The following is an 18,086-nucleotide window of genomic DNA, read 5'->3' on the forward strand; positions in this document are numbered from 1 at the left end:
AAATATAGTTTCCTAGATTTTCTACTTAAGATTCTCCACAATCTTATTCCAACCTACCTTTCCAGCCTCATGTAACAATCTTCGCTTTAATCAGTCTGCATTTCAGTCAAAATGGACAATTAATAAAAGGAATAGCTTCCTTTCCCCTGCCCCTGTGCACTGACAAACACTAACCTCTATACCCAAAATACACTACTTCCCTATCTCCCATCCTGGCTCCAACACTGACTAGCTATATGACACTGAAATTCACATATGTCAGAACCTAAGTTTTCTCTTCTGTAAAATAAACACACTAATACCTTCACTACTTGCACAATGCTGCTATAAAGAAATAACTTTGCAAATCAACAAAAAGTATTTGGGAAACTTAGGAGTACCCTGCAAAGTTGAGTTACTGTTGTATAAAAAGTCCTTCAAGGATTTCAAGGTCCAGACCAGGTCCAATGTCCTCTAGGTCCAATCAAGTCACTTGCATATCAATAAACTTCAGCGACTCCCTATCACCAACAAAAGCATGTACAAAGTCTTCTGCTTTGTGTTTAAACGCCTTCATAATCTACCACCACCTATTTTTTCTAATTTTCTTATACCTATTTTTCCTTCTGTATACTCTTTGATCAAGTGACACTAGCCTCTTTGCAGTTCTGTGAATAAGATGGTTCATCTTTTGACTCTGGGCATTTTCTTGGCTTTTCTCCCATGTCTGGAATGATCTCCCTCTTCATTTTCACCACACCCATCGTGTGTGTGTGTGTGTGTGTGTGTTGGGGGAGGGGTAGCTTCCTTTGATTGGCTACATACCCTGAATAGGCCAGAAAAGACTACATCTTTAAAACTGGTGAGATGATTTTTTTCCTCCCTGCAAGTCCAAATAAAACCCCACCAACAGGAAGTTTTTCTCAATACTTCAATTCTAGTACCTTCCCTCTGTTAATCATTTCCTACTTATCCTGTATATAGCTTTTTCATCCATAGTTGTTTAACCTGGTGTCTCTCCCATTATACAGTGAGCTCCTTGAGAGCAGACTTTTCTCTTTCTTTGTATCCCCAGTACTTAACACCACACCTGGGACACAGTAAGAGCTTAATAAATGTTTATTTACTGAATGACTCACTCCTTCAAGCTTGATCATTTTAACTGAAAATATTAATTGTATTTCTTTGAATCACTTTGCTTAGATATTGTTTTTCCCTTTACCATCTTTTTCTTCATGTGATATTTGTGTTTCATAGTGACCCCTAAAACAGTCAACCCCTGAGGACAGAAATCTGGGTCATTTTCATCTCTTTAAGCTACCACTTGGCACAGTGCCTAGCAGATAGTTGTCACTTAATAAATGTTTATTTAAGTGGCTTAAATGCCCTTCTCTGTCTTCTCTACATATCTAAAATTTGCTTATTCTTTAAAATCTATTTCCAGCCCTACCAGCAAGCCTTCTTGACATTACTGGTCTATTCTTTTCTTTGAATTCCTAGGGTAATTCTGATTTGTATTACAAAATTATATAAAGTCTTGTATTGATCTCCAGTTGCATCAAACTTTTCACATTTCAGTTTCCTCAAAAAAATGAGTTTGGTCTGCATTAAGACTAGAAAGGAAAAAAAGAATCAACTACTTACTATTTGTCAGACACAGCTAAATGTTAGGAATATGAATACACAGAGAGAAGACAGTCCTTGCCCTCAAGAAGCTTATCTTCAAATAAGGGCAGATAATATATTGGAGAGTGGTGGATGGGCAGGTGAGTTTTGGTATTATAGATCTGATATTGTTCTCAGAGCTGGAAGAAGTAATCAGGGTTTAGAGAAAGGATATTAATACATCAACTTACGATAGCTAACCAATTGGAGGGCAGGATGACCAGAATATTTAACCACCAAACCATAGATGGGATCCCTCCTCCATTACCTAATCCCTTAACAAACTCCTCCTGCCTTTTTAATATCAATCATATTCCCATATTCTATGTAAATTTTGAATATGTAATCAGCATCTTTGCCCAATAAAAATCCATCTTGCTTTCTCTGAAGTTGCTGGTTCCTCTTGGAACTTAGCCCTCTTCATGAGAGGTGTCAATCTTAATAAGTGCCTATACTTGGATTAGAGGTGGTCTAACATCTTTGAGATGGTTCCACCACAAGACATCACGAAACCTCAACACTTATATTATTGCTGTTACTGTGTACCTTGTTCTGTTTAAGTCTGGGTATCACATTTTTAAAGAACATTGGCAAACTAGAGGATTTCATGAGGAGAGCCACTAAGATGATGAAAGATCTCAACTTTATGTAATATGAGATTTATTGCAGTCTCTGCTGAAATTTTTCCTAGATTAAAGAAGATTTAATGTGTAATAGCATGATACCTTTCTTAAAGCGTTTGAAGGATTATCACATGGGGAAATAATCTTCTTTGATCTTTTTGGTTTCAGATAGAAAAAATTTAAAAATAGTTGCAAAGAAGCAAATTTGGGCTTACCTTAAAAAATAACTTTCTAACATTAATTATTTAAAAATAAATGAGGGTCACCTCCATGCTACAACGAGGTATAAAAAAAGGGCTTGAGAATAGAGAAATTAGCTAAGGCTGAATTAAAAACCAAAATATAGTGTCTTGAGTCAGATTATTGCAAATGTGGGCACGACATTTGAATAATAATGATAATAACATTTGTAGAAGGCAAACCAATATGAATTGAGGAAATAATATTATAAGAGTCATTGAAAGAAATGAGGTGGTAACATTCTAGGTCATAACTCACTATGATGGACTTCTTTGTGTTTAAAACACATGATTTCTTTAAAACAACTTTTGCAATTAACATCATTGTATTCACTGTTTTTATTCTCTTTTAAATAACTTTATACTGATATCTTTTGTTTTTACATGACTTGCCATTCACAATGCATCACCTCCTTTAACGAAGAATATCAAAATGAATATAAAAAATCACCTGAACTCCTCAATGTATGAGAAATCTGACATTATCTTGACCTGTAGAACTTTCTCACATCACCTAACAAGGAGGCACCCGTAATGGGGCCTTCATGGGCATGCCCAGATTGTCCAACATGGAAGCACCACATAAGTGGGGGTAACCTCCTTCAACTGGCTATGTAGCCTGAATCAGCCAGACAAGGCTGCATCTTTAAAACTGGTGAGATTAAGACAATCTCTTTCCTTTCATGCTCCTTCCTACTATGTTCAGGGAGCAAAGTTCACAGAAGTACCATGAACTGTAATAGTGAGAAGTCTTAGATCCAAGAAATTGGTCTGGAGGGTTTTTTTCTTTCATTTCTCTTCTTTTCCTTTTGTCTTTCTCATGTCCAGATGATGGCAGTAATTTCCAGTAGACCTGGATTTCAAGCTATGGGAAACTTGAAGCCAGGATTCCAGGTGGGAGAATATAGCCAGTCTGCATGGAAAGGAATTCTGGAGTAAACCAAGGCACCTGAAACATGAAAAAGAGGTGGCTTTAGTACTTGGAATTGGGACTGTGCTGTATGGGAAATGGACTAATATATGAACCTAATCCTTTCCCCTTCCCAGCAACTGAGATAGTATAGGAGAAGAAGATTATGATTCCTATGAATTATGAATTATGATTCCTATGAATTCCAAGAGTAAGAGTCAGCACGTCTTTTTACAATGAAATCTTTGAAGTACATATGTCTTTAAAAAGCTAATCTGTTAGTGATTAAGTGGAACTTGTTTTCTGGGGCCACCCTTACACTTGAGGGAGTAGGAGGTAGGAGGTAGAGCCACCAGCAGAGAGTCTAGATTCAGACTAGAGAGGACTTTTGGACTTGCAATTGGGCCTGTGCTCTATAGAAGCTTAGCTAAATTATGAAACTAATTCCCTCTGCCTGGCTCCAGAGATTGAGGGGGAATGCATGGAGGGGATTGGACTTCCATGTGTTAAGGTAATAAGTTTGTATATTTGTAATTATATCTTCAAAGTAAATTTTTCTTTGTAAAAGCTAATCTGACTGTGATTAAATGGAATTAAATTGCAGGGGACCACCTTTGCATATGGAAGAACATCATTGGTGGGGACTAGAGCCATTTGCACAGAATCTATACACCCCCAAATCCCATTGAGCATTCAGGAAAACCTTGATGAAGGGACAAAAATCATACCTGGCTGGCCAGGCAGTGAGAGATATGGTACTCAGTATTATATCTGCAATTCCCATACTCATAATCCATCACCAATGCAGAGAAGCCAGGCAATGATAGCTGAATGAAGGAAAGATTGGAGTGAGGAGAGACTTGAGACAGGCAGACCCACCAGCAGGTTATTGCAATAGTCCAAGAATAGGGTGATGGTACTTTATCAGGGTAGTGACAGTTTCAGAGGAGATAAGAGACACCACTGAGTGATGCCACAAAATTGAAATTGACAGTCCTTGGCAACTTATTGAATATGAGATGGTAAGGAATCAATGATAACACCTTGATTGTGAGCTTAAGGGATGGGGACAATGGTATTGTCCTCTTTAACATAGTGATAAAGGGTTGGGAAGGGACAAATAATGAGTTCAGTTTTAGATATGTTGAGTTTAAGATGTCTATTGAAACCTAGTTTGAAATGTCTGAAAGACATTTGGAGTTAAGGGTCTGGAGGTCAGCAGATAGGTTAGGTCAGGATAAGCAGATGTGAGAATTATCAGCATAGGGATGGTAATTTAATCCATAAGATCTGATGAGATCACCAGGTGAAGTAATGCATAAGCATAAGTCAAAGGGGCTCAAGACAGAACTTGGAGGGATGCTTATGATTAGAGTGATGAGAATCCAGCAAAGGAAATGAGAAGGATCTGTCTGAAAGGCAGGAGGCAAACCAGGAGAGAGTGATGTCCTATAAACCTAGAGATAAGAGAATTTCAAAAAAGGGTGATCAACAGTACAATGGTTGCAGAGAGATTAAAAATAATGCGGATTGAGAAGAGGAGTTGGAGTTGGCAATTAAGGTAAATGATTTCCTCCCAGTTGCTGGAGTTGGAGTGTAGTAAAAAAAAAAAAAAGTGAGAAGAGGGAAATGAGTTCATTAGAAGGCAAGTCTCCTCCAGGTCTGAACCCAATCCAGGCCATCTTTGTGGGTCCAGAGTTGAGTGACCCCTTAGTGGAAAGGTGCAATACCACATCCCCTTGGACCCAGTAGCAGTTATTTATTTTTAGAATGTATATGTAGATTTAGATTAGGTATAATTATAAGTACAGATTTAGATAGAGATGATGAATATAGACATAATAACAGGCATACAATAGACATAGATATATGCAGTGGAACTATAATTCTGGCCAGTGTTCAAGTCCAGGCTTCAGTGAGGGAGATTACATGGATTTTCTGAGAACCAATTTAGCTAAATTTCACTGGGTGCATCACCACAGTATTGAGTACAAACTGATGATGGGGATGGGGGGCTGGGAATTGGATAATCCATGAAATACTTGACTAACATATGGTGGAATCACATGAGTGGAAACCATATATTTTGAACTACTGGCATAAGATATATTCTTATCACCAAGGATGGTTTAGGGGGAGAGTAAGACCACCAAACACATAAAATAGTGACAAGTTTAAATTCCTGGCTTAGTGTTTATAATACATTTGCCACATATATGTACAATGGAAAATATCATCTTGAATGATGGAAATCAAATGCACCTTTCTTTTGCAAATTACTTTGCTCTTTGGAGAATGACTGCTGTCATTCATAGCAGCACATAAAAATTTCTAATTTCAGAGCTATCTAAATAGTGTCACTGTTAGATAAATTGTAATGTTTGATTGATAACCAGTAACTGAGCATCACATCAAACAGAATGATGTTCTTGCATCCACTTTCATTCTATTCAATGCTGTGCATGTTTTGAATTTTTTAGCAATATTGGGTGTATTCATCATTGTCCTGCATACAAGAAACTTTCATTCTGTGGGTATTAAAGCATATGGAAACTGCAATGAAACAGGTTATCATGATAACAAAATTAATTTAGCAATTTTCACTCAAGAATCACAATTCAGGATATTTTATCACTGGAGGTTTTACAGCCTTCAAACTTGCTTAAATGGATTCAGGAAAAAAAACACTTAGATATGAAATACAGTTACATCTTTAGTGTATTCTAGGTTACTTGGTCCTTAATAATGGTGGAAAATTTAAAGGAACAGTCTGGACCTTTTCCTGGGAGGAAGGATAGGTTTGGGGGTATGGAACAAACAAGGGAGCAGGAGACTGACCCCAGTGTTCACCCGTCATGCTCTGTCCATCCTCCCCCATCACAACTTAATAGCTGTGCAAATTTGAGCTAGTCACTTAAACTTTGTGAGCCTCCACTTTTCAGTTGGAAAACAGTGGTTATTAATATTTACACATGAAGTAGTGTGACATGAGCCTTGGAGTCACAAAAACCTGTAATCAAATCCCACCTTTAACACATGGGGCTCTGTGATTACAGGCAAGTAATATAGCCTCTTGCTGCCCCAGGGAACTTTCTAAAATTATGATTCACAGAACATGTGCCAATCAACATTGGCGGACAGAGTGTCATTACTCAGAGTTTGTATCAATGTAATTCATATCAATGAAACCATAGTCCAAAAAACAAATAAAAGATCTACTGCCAATAAAAAACAAAAACAAAAATCTCTCCTACTTAACAGAGTTGCTCTGAAGAAAGTGGTGTGAACTATAAAATGTGATATGAATTGAATTATCATTATTGCTATTGGAAGTTGGTGGATGAAGCAGGATATGTAACCCTATTTTATAAATGTGGAAACTGAGACCCAAAGGTTAGATTGTCCAATTTAAGTGATAGTTCTGGTAGCTAAATGAAGTATACTTCCTATAGGAACAGGTTATAACCCAACATTTCTATTCATATGTCATCCTTGCTCATTTCCTCCTATAAATCTTGAACATTGAATGGTACAGTGTACTGAAAACCTTCTTTTAGGTCTTTTAATTTTGTATAGAGAAAGCCATGTTGGACAATAGCAATCTATAGCATATTCTCCATTGTTCCTTTGGTTGACTGCCATGATTCATGATTTGCAGTCAGATATCCTTACTGGGATACTATCGACATAAAAATGGTTTTCAGTATTTGTGTGTGTGGATATGCTGGAGACTTGGTTGGCAAAAATCAATCAACTAGTCAATAAACATTAATTAAACACCCATTGTATACCAGTCATGGTGCAAGTTTCTGGAGAGCCAAATACTAAAGTGAGACAGTCCTTGCCTTCAAAGAGCATGCATTCCCTTGTAATTAAATGAATGGGTGAATGACTGTGTGAATGAAGAACAAAAAAGCATTTATCAAGTGATTATCATGTGAAAATACACTGTACCAAGCACTGAAGATACAGAAAAGCAAGACAGTCTCAAATTTCAGTGTGTGTGTGTGTGGGGGGGGGTAGATATAGATTATTTAGACATATGTATCTATATTCATAGATACATATATATGTATACACATTTACAAATATACATGCACACAAACACATGTGCACACATACATTCATCACATAGATATCAGTAACACAGGATGATTGCAATGGGTAGTCATGACAGCAGGAGGTAGGCACTCTTCTTCAGTAATGAATTGAACCAGTAGGGGATTATTAAAGTTAATCTAATTTAGAATTAGAAATAAATTTGAATTTATTTGGGAGGACTTTCATGAGAATTCTCCTCCATGTACATCTCAATTTACTGACTGAGTCTTTGAGATACACATTTTGATATTCCAGTGGGGGCAAGGATGAAATTTTGCCCATAGGATGGTCAGCATACAGAAAACATCTCCTACAGGAGTGTGTGTGTATGTGTGCATGTGTGTGTATACATACATATATTAAAACATCTACAGGACTGTATGTGTATGTGTGCATGTGTGTATACATACCTATATACATATACATACACATATATATGTATATGTGTATATATATTACTAAGAACCAGTAATAGATTTGGAGTAGCAGAAAGAGTGCTAGACTCAGAGTAAGTAAGGTCTGGGTTCATGTCTGACCTCAAACCCTTGCCAGTCATGTTATGCTGGACAAATTCCTTTACATCATTGTTCCTCAGTTTCCTTACTTGTCAAATGACAGAAAACTTTATGTTTTCAAAATTCCCTTCCAGCTTTAAGTGTATGATCCTATTTCTATATCTCTATCATGCTTTTGTATACAAATGATGTAATTAAAAAACATTCTTTTCTGTTGATTAAAATAAATCTAACACTCCTTCTTAGTAATTCTGATACTTACCTAGGTGGCTTAGTGGATAGAGTGCTGAGGCTGAAATCAGGAAGACTCATATTCCTGAGTTCAAATCTAATCTCAGACACTTACTAACTGTGTGACCCTGGGTAAATCACTTAACCCTGTTTGCCTCAGTTACTAATACATAAAATGAGCTGGAGAAGGAAATGGGAAACCACTACAGTATCTTTGGCAAAGAAACCTCAAATGGGGTCATGGAGAGTTGGACATGACCGAAATAACTGAACAACACTGAAAGTATTTGAAAATAATGAAAGTACATGTCTTCATAAAGAAATAGCCAGTAACTATTTTAAAGTGTGTCCTTCATGCATTTAAGCAAAGTTTTACTAAATCAGAATATTTTCACCATCATCAGTTCCAATTTGTGAGGTTTGACTGTATTCACTCAGAAATTCTGAGATGAAAAGGGCTCCAGCCATAAAACCATAATGGTAGCAGAGAATTTATTAGTCTATTCATTCATGTCTTAGAAAGAAGTGTAAAAGCAATGCTAGACCATTTGTCATTGTTTCCTCAGTTTAACAATCAAGTGGAGGAAAAAAAAATGCTTTGTATGAGGTGGATTTCCTTGATGATTTGTGATGGACTGTGACTTTTAATGGGACTTTCTCTCATTTTCCCCCCTAAAACATGACAAATCATGATATGGGGGGAAAAAAACCTATTTGTTCTCTGAACTCTATTCCCTCTCTGGTTTCAGCCCCTGTGATTGATATAGGTTTTAAGTAATAGGAAATAATCATCCTTAGTGTAAGCAAATTAAAGCAAACAAACGAGGAAGGGGGGACTCTTGGCCTGCATAAGCAAGCACTGGCTTGGTAGTCCATGTGTAGAACAGAATGGGATTGGGCTTTAAGTACTAAGGCTGGGAAGAATGGTAAAATCATGTGATCCCAGAGTTGGGTTAGCAAGATAATGACCAGAACAGGCAAAATGTTGGTCAATTTAAATAAATATTTTCATATACAAAGTACTGTAAGAGAATGATAGTACTTTCCCTCCAGAAAACTTATTTTCTCTCAGAAGAATATCTAGAAGATAGTTAATATAATATATGTATATATATATATATATATTAATAAAACAGATAATTTTAAGAGATGGTGCTAACAACTTACTAACTGAGGTTACCCAAAAAGTGCTTGAGTAGAGGGTAGCACCTGAGCTCCTTTGAAGGACGTTAAGAATTTTAAGGTATATAGATGAGAAAGGATGTGCTGGCATGAGGACTACCTTGTACAAATGTTGAGAGGTGGGAAATGCATTGTTATATATGATTGTAATGTTAATGAAATACGAAGATCTTCCCCATCCATTAATAGGCCTATGCTACCATATCTGTCCCCTTTTTCCTTGGAACAGGAGCCATGTCCCCAGATCTAAAATATACAGATATTTCAATAACAGTTGTGATACATCTTGAGTCACATAGAGCACATTGTGGGAGGAACTTGCATAAGGAGGAGTTTGTTTAGGGGGTGTAATGGCAAGCAAAGTAGTTAACACCTTGTTTCAGCGATTTAATTAAGACCTTGTTTCAGTTCATGATTGTATCAAGTATTAAGATCCAGAATTTGTGAATCCCACAACTTGTGAACCCTAGAACCTGTGAACTCCTGTTGCTGAATACAACAGGAAGTGGAGGAGCTAATGACCATATATAAAGAGAGGCCCAGGCTAGAGAGAGCAGAACTGAGAAGGGAGCCATTGTGGTGGAGAAGGAGAAAATTTGTGGTATCCTGGAACTCTATGTTTGTATGTTCTGTCTGTGTTGATGTTTGTGATACTTTGTATAGAAGTCCTGGGACCTTACTGGAAGCCCTCAAAGAGGATTTTCTGGTTGTCTGTTTAAAGAAGTCCTGGAACAGGGATTCAGAGGTCCTAGGACTATATTGATGATTTTTGTTGAGTTCTCAGACCTTGTTGGTGGGTCTGTGTTGATTTCACAGGCAGATAGTGAATTGATGATGGTGCCAGCAATGTTCATGAATGTTGTTTTGACTTTGTTCAGCTTTGTCTTCCCAGAAACAGAAACTGTGAAGGACTTGAGGTGTACTAGACACTGTGAGCTTCAATATGAAATGGCAACTGGACAAGGAGCTGGACAAGAAGCTTGGAGCTATCTGCCCTTGAATCCAGGCTGGATAGATTCAGGCAGGAGCTGGGACCATGGAAGAGGAACCATGGAATCTGAGAGCTAGCCTCAAGTCAAGTTGAAAAGACTTCTCTGAGTATTTAATGCAAACTGAGAAGATCATGATTTACTGTGGCTAGGGGTGGATGGACTTTGTACTCTGTATCCTGTATCTCTTCAGGATGATTGGAAACTAATCTCCAATTAAGAAGAAAGAAGACTTTTTGACTGAGAGATTAATACAATATGACCTAGGGATGGAGAATTTTGACCTTTGTTCTTTGTGTCCATGAAGGAGGCAAGCCTTCTTAAAGATGATTGAATTAAGGATTTACTAAATGATTGAGGTACTAAATGATTGAGTTACTAAATGATTATACTTTGTTTAAAACTATGTGGCCATTTTAGTGATAAGTTGTTATGTCATAATATTGTGAATTCTGTATTTTGATTTCTGTGAATGTTTTGCCTTAATTTACTGATGAGTAAATAGAGAGTTCACTAAACTATGTAATGAGAAACTTGAAGCTGTTCACAGCAGCAGTCCTATGGAAAGCTGCTTGTGCTTGGCTTTACGGGAGGAAGCTTGCTTATAGGGAGGCTTGCTTACAGGAAGGCTTTCACACCTTTTTGTACAAAACCAATTAGGCATTGAGGAAAACTATATATTCTGGGAGACTGGTATGTTGCTTTGGAGGCTTGCTCATGAGAAGGACCTTTCAATTCCCTGAACAGGACTCTGAGTAGCAGTTTGATAGGAAACCCCCTGACTACTCAGATGTTGGTACTCTCCTTGTCTAGTGGTGTATGTAGGTGGTTGTATTACTTTGTTCAGATAGCCCTTTCTGTTGGTTTATTTCTTGGATACTCACTTCTTCCTACTTATCTGTTTCTTTTTTTTTTTTTTTAGAAAAACAGATCAAAGAACCTATGCTAACAGCCCACCCTGTGTGCTAGTGTGATTAATTTTGCAATACTGAAGAACAATCAGTCCGATTTGACTGTAATGGAAAGTGAAAAAGAGGGGATGAATATAAATAAAGCTGGAAAGATGGGTTCCAGGTTTTGAAGAGCTTTAAATTCTAGTCTTAATGGTTTGTGTTTTATACTAGAGATAACAGGGAATCATTAAAAAATATTGAGTATGAGGATGATGTGGTTAAATCCATGTTTTAGAGATATCAATTTAGCAGCACTGTAGAGAAAAGGTTGGAGATGAGAGAACTGGAGGCAGGAGTATGTATTAAATAGATATGGCAATAATCCCTGTTAAGAGAGATGATTTCAGGAAGTAGCACACAGGTTGAATCACAGGAGCCACAAGGATGCATGCAAGAAATGTTCCCACTGCCCCATTCCCTGCTAAGACACCATCTGGAATACTATGTTCACTTGTGGGCGTCACATTTTAGGAAGAATATTGACAAGTTGGAGCCCATCTAGGGAGTGAGGAGAAGGAAGCATGGTGTGACTTATGAAGAAAAGTTAAAGGAATATGTTTACTTTGGGGGTGAGATGTTTGTGGGAGAAAGGAGTGGTATATTATGATATACATATTTTATGTATATGACCGACTATGATAAGAAAGAAAAAATCAGTGTAGTGTAAGACATGGAGAGTAACCCTTGTAGATTTGACCCTGGGTTTGAATCCTACCTCTGAAAAGTGTTCAAATCTACTAACTCTAGGAAAGTCTCTTGATCTCTCATTGCTGCCAGGAAATTATTAAAAACAATAAACTTAAGAAAATTACTAATCTTGGGGTAGCTAAGTGTTATAATGTATAGAGGACTAGCCCTGGAGTCAAAAGACCTGACTTAAAATCCAGTCTCAGACATTTACTAATTTTGTGACCCTGGGCAAGTCACTTAAACCCTATTACCTAAAAACAAAACAAAACATCCTAATATTCATTGGTAGCACGGGTTCCTCTTATTAATGAATCTGACATCTGAACTAAAATGCATACATGTAAACATGTACAAAATGTATACAAAATCACATGGAAGAGGGATAAGACTTATATCCTGTAACTTTCATGGTCATGAAAAAAAATCCAGAGGAGAAATTATAAGGAAACATATTTCAGCTCACTATTAGAAGTATTCCTAACATTTTCATGCTTCCAAAAATATATTTTTTGGACTTCCAAAAAAGTATAATGGAAAGAATTGCCATCACTAAAAATGTTCAAGCAAAGGAATATAAGATTTGGGCTTTCTGAATTCAAGGCAAAGTTGTACTCTTGGATTCTGTGATTCACAGATTCAAGAAAAGTCTCATTTGATGAATCTATGTCAATCCAAATAAATTTTTTTTCTGTCCATTACTCCTGACAGGTAGTGCTCTCAAAAAGGGAGTAGGGAAATGGAAGGAATTGTTTTTGTTGTTGAGTCACATTCAACTCTTTGTGACCCTATTTGAGGCTTTCTTGGCAAAGATCCTGGAGTGGTTTGCCATTTACTTTTCCAACTCATTTTACAGATGAGGAAATGGAGACAAACAAGGTTAAGTAACTTGTTCAAGATCATACAACTAGTAAGTGTCCAAGGCCAGATTTGAATTAAGGTCTTCCTAACTCCAGGCCTCTCCTCTCCTCTCCTTTCTTGCAGACAAAAGAGAAGACTTAATGGGGACATGATTACTGGTTTTACCTATCTGTTGGGCTCTGATTAGAAATGACTTTTTCTAAGTAGTCAAAGAGTGCAAAACTAAGACCACTGGATTGGAATAAAATTTTGAGCTTGACATATAGAAGGATTCCCTAGCATCTACAGCTATTCAATAATGAAATACATTTCTTTGTCAATGAATTAATGAATTCCCTATCATTTGAATTGTTGTTAGTTGAGTCTGAATTATCAGTTGTTCATATTGTAGAGAGAATTCAGGCACTAGACAGGAAGTAGGACATGATGATCCTTATGGTCACTTCCAGATATTGATTTTATGCTTATAAACATTTCTAAAGCACCCTACACTGTTTAACTCAGTAATTTTAGAATCTAATTAAGGAGAAAAAAAATCCAATGTATAGAGAACAATAAATTTTGCAAAAGTTCAGAGGAGGAAGAGGTATGTGTAGCTCAAGTATTTGAATAAGGAATTTTTCTAAAGAAGATAGCCCTTTGACCTTAAAGGATGAGTAGGATTTGGAAAGTCAGACAAGAGGAAGGAAGAATAATAGTTCAGATGAAAGGGATATCTAAAACAAAATATGGATAAAAGAATCAAAACTAGGGTGGAGTACATTTGGAATTGTCTTAGATCCTTGCATTGCAAAGCAGAGTATCAAAGTTAGTCATTGCACAATGTTTCTAGGTAACTAGGCTTTCATCCTAGAGTACCAATATTTGGAAAGCACCAACCATACTCTCTCAAAATCTACTTTTTCTCTTACCCAGAGGTTGTACCTTAGGCAAGGTTTTGCCCATTCATCATCCTTTTAAGAAATAGTAGCTCCAACTCAAAGGGTACTTCCCTCCTTCCACCCCCAGTTGCCACTCCACAAACTTACCCAGAAGAAAATTACTCTGCAGAAGCATAGAAACCTTAAACTGTCCTGGCACCCTCTTCATCCCTTTGACAGCTACATACTAAGTGAACCCTTCCTTGATCCCAAGTTTGGACCAATTACTCCAGGCGCAAAATTAAAATCTTAGTCATGTCTCTGATGAGGAGAAAATAAACTATTCATTGGGGTAAAGATAGAAGGCAGAGAAGAACCTGAATTGCCTAGAGTGAAGAATAAGTGAAAAGAAGTGAAAAAGTTGAGTTTCTTTTGAATTACTTGTTTAGAAAGGCATGAAAAATTCAGTTCTCACCAAAAACTTAACCATGTTTTGAAATTAATTTAATCTCTTGCTTAATTCAAAGAGTTGATGTCAGGAGAGTGTTTTATAAACATTTTAAAAATCTGGTCTGAAGATTACAGAAGAACAACATTACAGAATTAAGATTTGGAAGATCCTAGGTGGCCCTCTAGTCCAACTCATAACTGAAAGGAAGACTTACTATAATATACTCTAGAGGTGTTCATTCAGCCTCTGCTCAAAGGTCTACAAGGAAGTAAAAAGCACCGCATCTCGAGGCAGTGCATTATAATTTGGCATAATTCTTTTTCTCTCTTTTTTTTCTGGAAGTTGTATTAGTACCCATTCTGCCTCTCCAATACTAATGAAGTTCTTTCATTCAGAGGTGTCTGAGTCAGAGCAGTTGCCAGTTTCTTTTCAAGACATAGAACCACAAACAATTTGCATTAGCTAACCACAGATGACTTTCCATTAACACATATTGTCCAAATGCCTTAAGTCTTCAGCCTTCTTCAGGGATGAAACCTCCACAATCCCAACAGTTTCATTAGTAATATTTGAAGGCTTGTTAGCTACAAGTATCTTGAAGGACTTTCCAGCCATGAGAAGCCCAGCATCAGTAGCTGGGTAGATTGTTTGTATATATGAGCCTTGGGAGGTTACCTGTTGCTAGCTGAGGACAAATGTATTGATAAACTAGGGCCCAGATGGATATCTTCACTGTTTGCAACACTAGTTACCAGAACTCTATGCCATTAGCCACCCATACTTATGCATTGTTGGTAGAGTTTTAAATTAGTACAATCATTCTGGAATGGAATTTGGAATATGTAAATAAAGTTGCTAAAATGCCCATACCATATAACCCAGAGATTCCAGTGCTGAGCATACACTTAAAGAAGGTCATTGATATAAACAAAGGCTCCATTTACACCAAAATATTTATGGCAGTACTTTTTTTGTGGAATGAAAGGACTGGAAAAAAAGAAGATATCCATTAGTTGGGCAATGACTAAATAAATTGTGGTACATGAATTCACAGAATACTAATGTGCAAAGTGAAGTAAGCAGCACTAAGGAAACAACATACAGGATGACTATAACAATGTAAATGGAAAGAAAAATATCAACATAGCAATAAAAATATATATGTTACAAAATTACAAAGATAAAGGATGGGCCCAAAGAAGAGAAATGAGAGGACATCTTCCCCCCTCCTTTGCAGAGGTAGGCAGTCCATAGATGTGGAACAATGAGTATATTGTCAAGGTGACCTTTAAGTGCATATACTTGCCTGAGCAAAAGATTCTTACTTTATTTTCCTTTTGATTCTATTATCACAGGATATCCATAAGTTAGATATCTAGGAAACACCTGGCCATAACAGATTCCCTGGCTTCTCACATGTGTAATGTTTTCTCATTTCCCATTTGGGATATAATATAACATGCTTTGATTCTTAAGTTTTAAAGACAATGTTTTCTTAGCTGTATAACTGATTTAATGGAACTGGACAATTTGACCTGCCAAACACATAATGGTCTTTATTTCAAGATAGGATACAAAGAAATAAAAAAACATTCTCTGGCCTCAAGTAAATTAAATTCTATCATGTTAGATGATAAAAAGAAAGAAGAAAAAGAAAGGAAGGGAGAAAGGAAATAAGTAAGGAATGGATGGGGGAAAGGAAGAAGAACTTTTTAGGGATGGTATTTCTCTGAATTTAGCTGGTCTGTTCATTGGAAATTGAGTATGCAGTCCATTGCTGTTTCTGTTATAGTAGCCTTTTTACCTCACCATGCCCTCCAAGGGCTTGCCCTCTCTTGGCATTATATTTAAGATTCCAGGATGATCACCATATCAGGATCAAGTATCAGAAGAAGACTTTAATGGAGGATTATTATTATTATTTCTGTACCACAAATTCTTTCTATACCACCTCCTCTCCTATTCTCCTTGCTGCTTCATTTTTATTTCTCCTCCCAGTGAGAGGGTAGTCAGAGTTTTATGATATTTAAACAGGTAAAGTGATTTTATTAGATGAATGGACCAGTGATTGGGCTCTAATTCCAAAGTGTTAGAAGTAATTATGATGAGATTTATAATACCAAAGATTTTTTAAAAAACAAACAACTCCTGGTGACCACCTTGAAGTTGGAGGTTGGCCTTATCCTCAAATAAAGAGTGAGCCTGGATCCCAGCAGAGAGTAAAGAATAAGTGGATGCCCATCACCAGAGAGTGTGGTCCTCTCAAGGCTAGGAGCATCAATGGTACTGATGAAAAGTCTCATGACCAGGCAATCTGGAAGGTGATTCTGGTGTCTATGTGCCAACAAAAGGGAGTCTGGAGACCCCCACCTCATCCTCTTTCTGTTCAGGTTGAAACTATAGAGAAGAGAAGAAAAGTTGAAAGATATCTTCAGCAGAGATGGTGACATCAGAAAGCAACAGTTGCTTTAGGGATAATCACAGACTTTTCAAAGCACTATGCTTTAATGAACTACAGAGAAGAGCGGTTTCTGTAAAAACCTTATGGACATGCAAACAGACTGGTTATTGATCAGTATGAAATCTTTGTTGACTATAAGAATCCTTTGTTGACTATAACTTCTATCAAGAGGGCTAGAGTGAAAGGAGGGGGAGGTCCTGAGAGAGAACCTGGGACTGGAGGATCAGAGAGCAAGACCATGACAGGGGCAGAGAAAAAAGGCAACAGGAAAGCGAGTCCAGCAGGGTCTAGGATGAGAATGAAAGGGAAAGAGAGAAGGACTTCAGAGAGGAGAGGAGCAGGGGCCTAGAGAGAAAAGACTGAGAGAGAAGAGATAGATGCAAGTAAAGATTCCAAAAATTAGAGAGATGATAACAAAAACAAGTAGAGAGTTTTTAACTCTTGGTATCTCCAGGACATAGCCATCCCTTTCCTCTGCACTTCATGGACAGGTGGGTGGTCAGTCAGTGGCCATTCCCCAAGTGCACATTGCCTCTTCTTCCTTCCTACAAGGCTCAGCCCTCACTTTCATGGAGTCTTTCTTTACATGCCCAACTACAAGGGGGCTTGTGTAAAGCCAAGCATGAGCAGCTTTCCAGAGGTCTGCTGCTGTGAACAACTTTTAAGGTTCTGATTACATAGTATAGTGAATTCTCTATTTATTCAGTAACCAATCAGAGCAAAACATTCACAGAAATCAAAGTACAACATTCAGAATGTTATAACTTCACAACTTATCACTAAAATGGCCACATAATTTTCACCAAAATGGTCACATAGTTTTAAGCAAAGTACATTCATTTAGTCAATCACAAAGTCCTTAATTCATTCAAAAAGTACTAAAGTCTAAGTCCTCCACCCATAAAGTGCAATTAAGTTACAATTTCATCAGTCACTACTCAGTACCTTCTTAAGGGGTAGTGGAAAGTGCAAGGGCCATTCACCCCTAGGCCAAAAGTAAATTACAATTTTATCAGTCAGCATTGAATACCCAAGGAGAGGTCTTATCATCTTGACTCAAGGCAGGCTATCAGCTTCCATGGTTCCTCTTCCATGGTCTCAGCTCTTACCTGAATCCACCAAACTGTCACCTGGGTCCAAAAACAAACAGCTCCCAATTGATCGTCTAGCTCTCCATGAAGTTTCTGTTCCATGTTGAAGCTCACAGTGTCCAGTCCATCTGAAGTCCTTCACAGTTTCTGTTCCTGGGAAGACAAAGCTTAACAAAGCCACAGACAGACAAAGTACTGACACCACAGTTTTGCTTCTTCTGGCAGTTCTGCTGGCCCTCAGAAGTCTTTGGCAGCTCTAGCTAATTCTCAGAAACTCTCAGCAGAAGT

At 37.4% G+C, this 18,086-nt stretch overlaps 1 pseudogene; it reads left to right on the plus strand.

Moving 5' to 3' along the window:
• Positions 1 to 1,737: 1,737 nt before the first annotated feature.
• On the plus strand, positions 1,738 to 17,134 carry LOC138156030 (U11/U12 small nuclear ribonucleoprotein 35 kDa protein-like; annotated as a pseudogene).
• Positions 17,135 to 18,086: the final 952 nt, after the last annotated feature.

Source organism: Petaurus breviceps, unplaced genomic scaffold (genome assembly GCF_028583685.1).
Source record: "Petaurus breviceps papuanus isolate PSGF00001 unplaced genomic scaffold, PetGlider_PUasm1.0 98, whole genome shotgun sequence".
NCBI lineage: Eukaryota > Metazoa > Chordata > Mammalia > Diprotodontia > Petauridae > Petaurus > Petaurus breviceps.